General features: G+C 27.2%; 1 long non-coding RNA gene across 1 annotated transcript; it reads right to left on the reverse strand.

Moving 5' to 3' along the window:
- Positions 1 to 226: 226 nt before the first annotated feature.
- Positions 227 to 7,894, reverse strand: LOC104236091 (uncharacterized). The gene is made up of 3 exons (XR_713349.2): positions 7,522 to 7,894; positions 7,244 to 7,360; positions 227 to 560 (listed from the first exon to the last, which is right to left on the reverse strand). It is a non-coding gene; the product is annotated as an uncharacterized lncRNA (long non-coding RNA).
- Between the last annotated feature and the right edge of the window lie 148 nt (positions 7,895 to 8,042).

Below are 8,042 nucleotides of genomic sequence, written 5' to 3' on the forward strand. Positions count from 1 at the left end.
TTGCATGTAGCCCATGGCCCCAATTATATGGTTAAAGTGAGCGTTTACAATACAAGTAGACCCCTTTGCTCTCTTTAAACAAGGTGATTGAAAGCAAGAGATATTCGTAAGTTTTTACTCTTTCTATCCTCCTCCTCTTATCCTACCAAAACAGAGAGGACACAGCCAAAAGGATCTTGTTTTGCGCCGGGGGGTGAAGGAATGGATTTTTTAATTTCGCCCGCTGTTGAAACAACATTCATAAATAAGCCGGAAATCAATTATTTACATGCATGGCACTTGTTCTTGAGGCATGATGCTGCTCCATACATTCATGGCAAGAAAAAAGTATGCCCCATTTATTGATTTAAAAACAAGAAAACATGCATATGAACTAGGTAGTAGGATATATTCAAGGAGGCATCTTGCTCCATAGAAATACTTCATCATATTTTACTGGCAAATAATGAATGCCGCCCCTCAGAAATGAGCTCCCCGGTAGTTTTATTTTTCAAAAGTACACTTGTCCCAGAATAACCTCCTTTCTGACCCAAGACTCGGCCAATGATCTCCAGCTCATCCTGTAAATATCCCACGCAAAGGCGTCTGTAATCCATTACTAGAGGTTGAATGCACATTAATTAAGAAAGACGATAAGCAGAAATAATTTTCCAAACGAAAGATGGGAGTAAGGATAGACCACAATTGAGTTGGTTCTTCCCTAACTTACTAAACTTCTCTGATGAAGAGATAAGGGTAAAATATGAGACATGAAGCAAAATAGTGGAAGTCTGGTAGCTTATTACATGAAAGAAAGATGAGAGACTAAATTGGATAAGTACCAATAAGTGAAGTGCATCAGTAGCTACTATCTGATTGGAGAATTGAACTGGAGAAGCAAGTATGATTTTCAAATTAGCCTGTCTTTTAAATATGAATTCTACTACCCAAAGTTGAGTGCACTATTCTCTTACGCAAGAAAAGAAAACAGTCTTGGAAATAAAACTGGGAGGTAGAGGGGGCTTGCTGTATGGTGCTAGATCTACTGCAATCAACAACAAATATGGGCCTGTTTTGAGGCTTGAAATACGTACATAGAGGTAAAATAGAGAGTGTATTCCTACATGTTCCTTATGCAGCAAAAACTGGCCTGGGCATACAAACAAATAAAATCCTTATATGGCAGGCAATGCTGAAAAACATTAGCCAGGGAAGGGCCACAAAAAGATAATCTAGTTACTCAATCGAAGCATTATTTAGAGGGCAACAACTTGATTAACTTACAGCCAACTCATGAGCCGTTGCCGATCACTCAACCCTCAGCGTCTACTGGAAAGGTGGTGTTTCTATCCCCCCCAACATAGCTTGTAGGAACCATTCCAGAATATTCCTCATACCAATATACTGTTACCGGCATGCATCTCAGTGCCCCCGATCATTACCAGAAGTATTCTCTTGACTGAGTCCTGAGTTTTTGATTGTAGTAGGAATATTCTGGAAGGAGAAGAGTTGTTTTCTACTTAAGAATAGTTGAAGCTAGTGGATGTGACCTGGTCCTTTTTTTTTTTTGTTGATAAGTAAAGATTTTATTAAAACTGGTACCAAGATGGTACACAAAGAAAGTACAAGACCAGGCTACAGCTCTTACTTCATTCATACTACATATTTTCTCCTAACAAATGCAAAAAATCCAAATACTGGTCCTTCTTATCTAAAGAACTGCTATAACACCAGAAGTACAAATGCTTAATGAGTTTGTTTTTGACTCTAGCAATCTGCCGCCTCTTCCCCTCAAAGCATGCTTTATTTCTTTCCGGCCATAAAGTCCGTGGATGTGACCTGGTCTTGATGATGTATTAGTGTGACGACCCGATAGGTCGTTTTGAGTACTACCCTTAATCAATTGTCTACAAATAATTAGTTGTGCACTAATGTTGGCTTGCCTAGCAAGCGGATGTTAGGCGCCGTCACGACTCCGCTGTTGGCAGAGGCGGATCTAAAATTTTAGTTCTATGGATTCAACGTTTAAAGTTATGGGTTCGATATCTACTATTTATACAATTTTAATAACTTTTTACACATAAATATATGTTCCGCGTCGAAAGTACTGGGTTCAGTTGAACCCAGTAGTTCTATGCTGCATCCGCCCCTGGCTGTTGGTGATTTCGCATCGTGACAATTGGATTGATCTATATTCCATCTATAGTGCTGCATACCCCATAGTGTTCCTTTTTCTTATAAAAGAGAGCAAATTCATCAGGCTGATGGGACAAACTGATAAGGCGGAATTAGCTAAAATTAAGCTGATGGAGAAAATCTGCTAAAAGTGCTGCGTGGTTGTTTTGCCCATCTATACTCATCAGGACGCACCCAGAACCATTGTTTAGGCAATGGTTTGCAAATGATAGAAAAGTCGTTAATTGTTTCAATAGAGTATCTACATGATATATTATATGTAAAGGAGAATAGTATGCATTGTGGTTAAGCCAAGTGGCAAGCTAAAATGAAGCCACTTGGCAATTTTAGGACAACATTAATAATTAGAAATTATATATAGAAACATAACTAATGGAGGTAGTTTAATGAATCTTATACATTATCTAAATAGATCTAGACAAATCTAATCTATATATCTATATTTAAATTTATATGTATATTTGTATCAATATCTATATCTATATCTATATATTGATCCACTCATAGATTTTCTTCTATGTTAGCTAGAAATATGGAGGTGAAAAATTAATTAAAAACTATAATATATATAAAGACGTAAATTGAGATAACTTATGACTATTTATACTTTGGAGTAAGTTAAAATATAAAATAAAACTAAAAATTACTTAAGATATTAAAGATTTATTGAGTTTAAAAACTAAATAAATTCAAGCAACAAAATAAGATCTTACATAAAGTATACAAATTAATTATAAGGTAAGAGAAAAATTAAATAATCAGCAAAAGATATTTTAATAACAAGAAAAATAAATTCATATTAATATTGATAAACCGTGCAAACGAATATAATATACGTAAATATTACTACAACATTTAGATACAATGTGTTCAAACAATTAAGAAAATATTTTTCTATGATTAATATTTGAAATGAGTTTAGTTAGTTTAAGTTTGAAAGCATACCATAATTTTTTAAAAATATAGTCCAATTAAGAAAATAGAATGATAAAAATTATTTGAATTTGAGATGAGAAAGTATTTTAATTTTTATCTATATTATATTAGAATGAATGTGGTAAAAATAAATATTAAATTCAAACAGGCTAATAAAAATTCACATGACAATGTAATAATATTAGGTATTGAATAATATAACATCAATAATAAAGAATAAATAGAAAAAAAAACTAAGATTTTTTATCATAGGAAAAAGTGTAAAACTTATTTAAATTTGAGATGAGAATTTTTTTATATTATGATAAGAAAAGTTATAATATAAGTCCACATAACTCAAGTCTAATAGTAAAATAAAAAATTAAAAATATTGAACAATAAAAATAAATTAGAGATAATGTAAGGACATTTATAAATCATAAGTTCAGAAAATAAAATAAAGTAAATATACAATACTTAAAAATATTATTAAATTTTAAATAATTTAAAATTTTCGAACAATATTTTTGAAACAAAATAAATATTTATTTTATAATTAAAAAATTATATATTTATCTTATATTATTAAAGAAAAGTAGTTGAGAATGATATTAAATAAAGTTACGAGTTAATGAAAAGCCACATAAAACGTAATAAGACTATATATTAGATTAAAAAAATAGAACAATTATATTAACTTATTAGAGATTTACTATTAGAAATGAAAAGAAAAGACTATTTGAATTTAAGATTAGAAAGTTCTTAAAACTACGATGCGAATGCTCAAATTATGAATAATACCACGAAATTGAAGTCTTATTTATGAAAAATAAAATAATAATAAAAAATAAAATTTTAAATTATCAAATAAAATTATAATATAGGTAATTTTACAAAAATTAAATTTGTATCTTAAAACTAAAAAAGAAAAAAAGAGTATCTTAAAACTAAAAGAGAAAAAAAATTATGTAAAGAAGTAAAATGACAGTGAAAATATTACTACAATATTTAGATATAATATGTTCAAACAATTAAGAAAATATTTTTCTGTGATTAATATCTCAATCGAGTGCAGTTAATTTGAGTTTGAATGCATAGCATAATTATTTGAGTTTGAGATGAGATTTTTTTTTAAAAAAAATATTACGTAAAGAATTAAAATGATAGTAAAAATATTATTACAATATTTAGAAATAATGTGATCAAAAAATTAAGAATTTTTTTCTATGACTAAATAAATTTTTAAAAATACAAAATAAATTTCTAATACTGGTAATCTTAATAATGAAAATTAAAAATTAAATTTTATCTTATAGCTAAAAAAGAACAAAAATTTAACTACATCTAATACAAAATTAATTATAAGAGAACTCAATACATTTGGAACATGATAATCAAATAACTTATGTATTAACATTTTAGACTTACGATTAATATATGAATCGAGTGTAGTTAGTTTGAGTTTGAATGCGTAGCATAATTTTTTGAAAATATGGTCCAGTTTAGAAAATAAAATGATAAGAATTATTTGAGTTTGATATGAATTATTTTTAAAAAAATATTACGTAAATAATTAAAAAGATAGTAAAAATATTATTACAATATTTTGAAATAATGTGTTCATAAAATTAAGAATTATTTTTCTATGATTAAATAAATTTTTAAGAATATAAAATAAATTTTTAATATTGGTAATCTTAATAATGAAAATTAAAATTAAAATTAAAATTAAATTTTATCTTATAGCTAAAAAAGAAAGAAAATTTAACTGCATCTAATACAAAATTAATTATAAGAGAACTCAATACATTTGGAACATGATAATCAAATAACTTATGTATTAATATTTTAGACTAACTAAAAGTTACAATTTAAAACAAAATATGACATTATTTTGGTTATAGATAAAATATTAATATAAAACTAATTAATATTTATAGTAGGAAAGAGAATGTATATTAAAAAGAAAATAGAGGTAGTGTGAGGATACTTATACTTTAAATTAATTTTGATATAGATAAAATAAAATAATTAATTATATGTAAAAATATTACTCACAAATTTAAATGATTAAAATATTATGAATAAGAGGATAAAGGCATAAAAATATATCAAATTTCGTGAATAAAATATTTATTTTTATCACATACTATTAAAAGAATAATAAGCAAGACATTAATCTAATTATAAGCTAACAAAAAATTATATGATGGTATAATAATATGAAATATTAAATAATAAAATAACTATAAGAAAAGAAAAAAAAGAATTTACTTAAAAATGATGTGATGAATAAGAATTATTTGACTTCCTGATAAAAATAAAGTGATTGTAAGAATTTTGTTAAAATAATATGATCTAATGTGCTCGAACAAGACAAATCACAATATGACATGTTTAATATTCTTTAATATCGACAACGGAACGAAATGCAAGTACTAAAATCAAGGGGTTAGGTTGCTACAAATATATGTTAAAAAGATTGGTTGTCTACTATGAGATTTGATCAATAATTTCATATCCTGCTTCATAATTAAATTCTCATGTTATATAATTTTTATCTGAGAGATATATATTTTAAGGTTATTTGTACATGATTCAAACAATATACATCGCAATTTGAAATGATTTATCCGCGCATCGCACGGGTACTAATACTAGTTATATTAAAAGGAGAGTAGTATGCATTGTGGTTAAGCCAAGTGACAAGCTAAAATGAAGCCACTTGGCAATTTTAGGAAAACATTAATAATTAGAAATTATAAATAGAAAGATAATCAAAGGAAGTAGTTTAATGAATCTTATACATAATCTAAATAGATCTTAGACAAATCTAATCTATATATATATATATTTGTATCTATATATTGATCAACTCATAGATTTTCTTCTATATTAGCTAGAAATATGGAGGTAAAAAATTAACTAAAAAACTATAATAGAAAATAATAAAAATATAGAGATACGTAAATCGAGATAACCTATGACTATTTATATTTTGGAGTAAGTTAAAATATAAATAAAATTAAAATTTACTTAAGATATTAAAGATTTATTGAATTTAAGAATTTAATAAATTCAAGCAGCAAAATAAGATCTTATTAAAGTATACAAATTATTTATAAGGTAAGGAAAAAACTAAAGAATCAATAAAAAAATATTTTAATAACAATAATAAAAAGTCATATTAATATTGATAAATCGGGCAAATAATTATCTTATACATAAATATTACTACAACATTTAGATATAATGTGTTCAAACAATTAAGAAAATACTTTTGTATGATTAATATTTGAATTGAGTACAATTAGTTTAAGTTTGAAAGCATAACATAAATTTTTAAAAATGCGGTCCAATTTAAAAAATAGAATGATAAAAAAATATTTGAATTTGAGATGAGAAAGTTATTTAATTTTTATCTATATTATATTAGAATGAGTGTGTTAGAAATATATATTAAATTCGAACAAGCTAATAAAAATCCACATGACAATGTAATAATATTAGGAATTAAATTATATAATACCAAAAATAAAGACTAAATAGAAAGAAGAAAAAAAATTCAGATTTTTTATCATAGAGAAAAGGGGTAAAACTAATTTAAATTTGAGATAAGAAAGTCTTTTATATAAAAAAATAGGTTGTCCACTAGGAGATTTGAACAATAATTCATATCCTTCTTCATAATTAATATCTAATGTTATATAATTTTTATCTCAGAGGTTTATATTTTAAGGTTATTCGCACATGATTCAAACAACCTACATCACAATTTGATATGATTTTTGTGCGCCGGTACTAATACTAGTTATTATTTATATTTGGACTGGTTGCCAGAATTTGTAAGAGAGGACCATAATCAACTAGTTTGTTAACAGGCTAATGTCATGGGTATAAATTCATAGCTTTTGTTATTCAACATTGTATTCGCAACAACTCGTGCATGATAAATATGGAACTAATCTATCTTCCTCTTTAGGCGTTCAAGTCTTTCTTCAGCAATTTCCTCTAATTAGGCTTTCTTTCCATGTTAACTCTGAAGTACAACATGATCATACTAAAAGGTGCAGAATCTGATATGAATATCTTCACAAAATTCATGAACCAATAATGAAATCCTTGAAGAGAAGAAAGAATGAGAAGGGCTTACATCTTGAAAGAAATGCACTGATACATTTATAGGGAGACCCTCCACATAGACTACTGCACCCCCGACTTCGTCAACTAGATTGGCAATGGCTCCAGATGCTAGTTTCCCTTCTCTGTCCTATAAATTTTACATCAAACAAACTTCAATTTCCAAGTAACAATGCATTAAAAAAGAAAGAAGAAAATGGTCAATTTAATTTCAAAACCCTTTATCTGCGTAGAATTGGAAAAGGCAAAATATATGTAAAGAATAGCAGAAGAAGAGTATTATTCGGAGACCTTCTGCTAGCCCAAGATCGTTAACCAAGATTGGAGGATTCAACTAAAGAAGAGGAAGCTTGAAAAAAGAAGAGAGATTTTAGATAGGAGAACTTATTTAGGAAAGAAGGCTTTCTTGATTTTGGCTTACTTATAAATGAACAAGATACCCCCTATTTATACTAGCCTATGGATGATTCTAGATATGATTCTAGATAATGTACAAAGAAAATTCTAGCAACCTTATCTTCTAACAACACTCTAGAATATCTAGATATGTCTTATCTTCCTACAACATTCTAGAACATCTAGATATGTCCACTAGATAAATATCAAGTATACTAAACTAGGACATTCTAGAGAATTCTATATTATTCCAAAAAATTAACTTTATTTTTTTCACAATATATGCGTACATCACAAACAGATAATAAAATACTTAATCATCCCTAGTATGATACTCTTTTTAACAAGAGCAGTGTCCGGACACTCAATTTATATGATACTCTTGCCATTTTTGAACATACTAAGATGTTTGACAC

This window comes from Nicotiana sylvestris, chromosome 6 (genome assembly GCF_000393655.2).
Source record: "Nicotiana sylvestris chromosome 6, ASM39365v2, whole genome shotgun sequence".
Taxonomy (NCBI): Eukaryota; Viridiplantae; Streptophyta; class Magnoliopsida; order Solanales; family Solanaceae; genus Nicotiana; species Nicotiana sylvestris.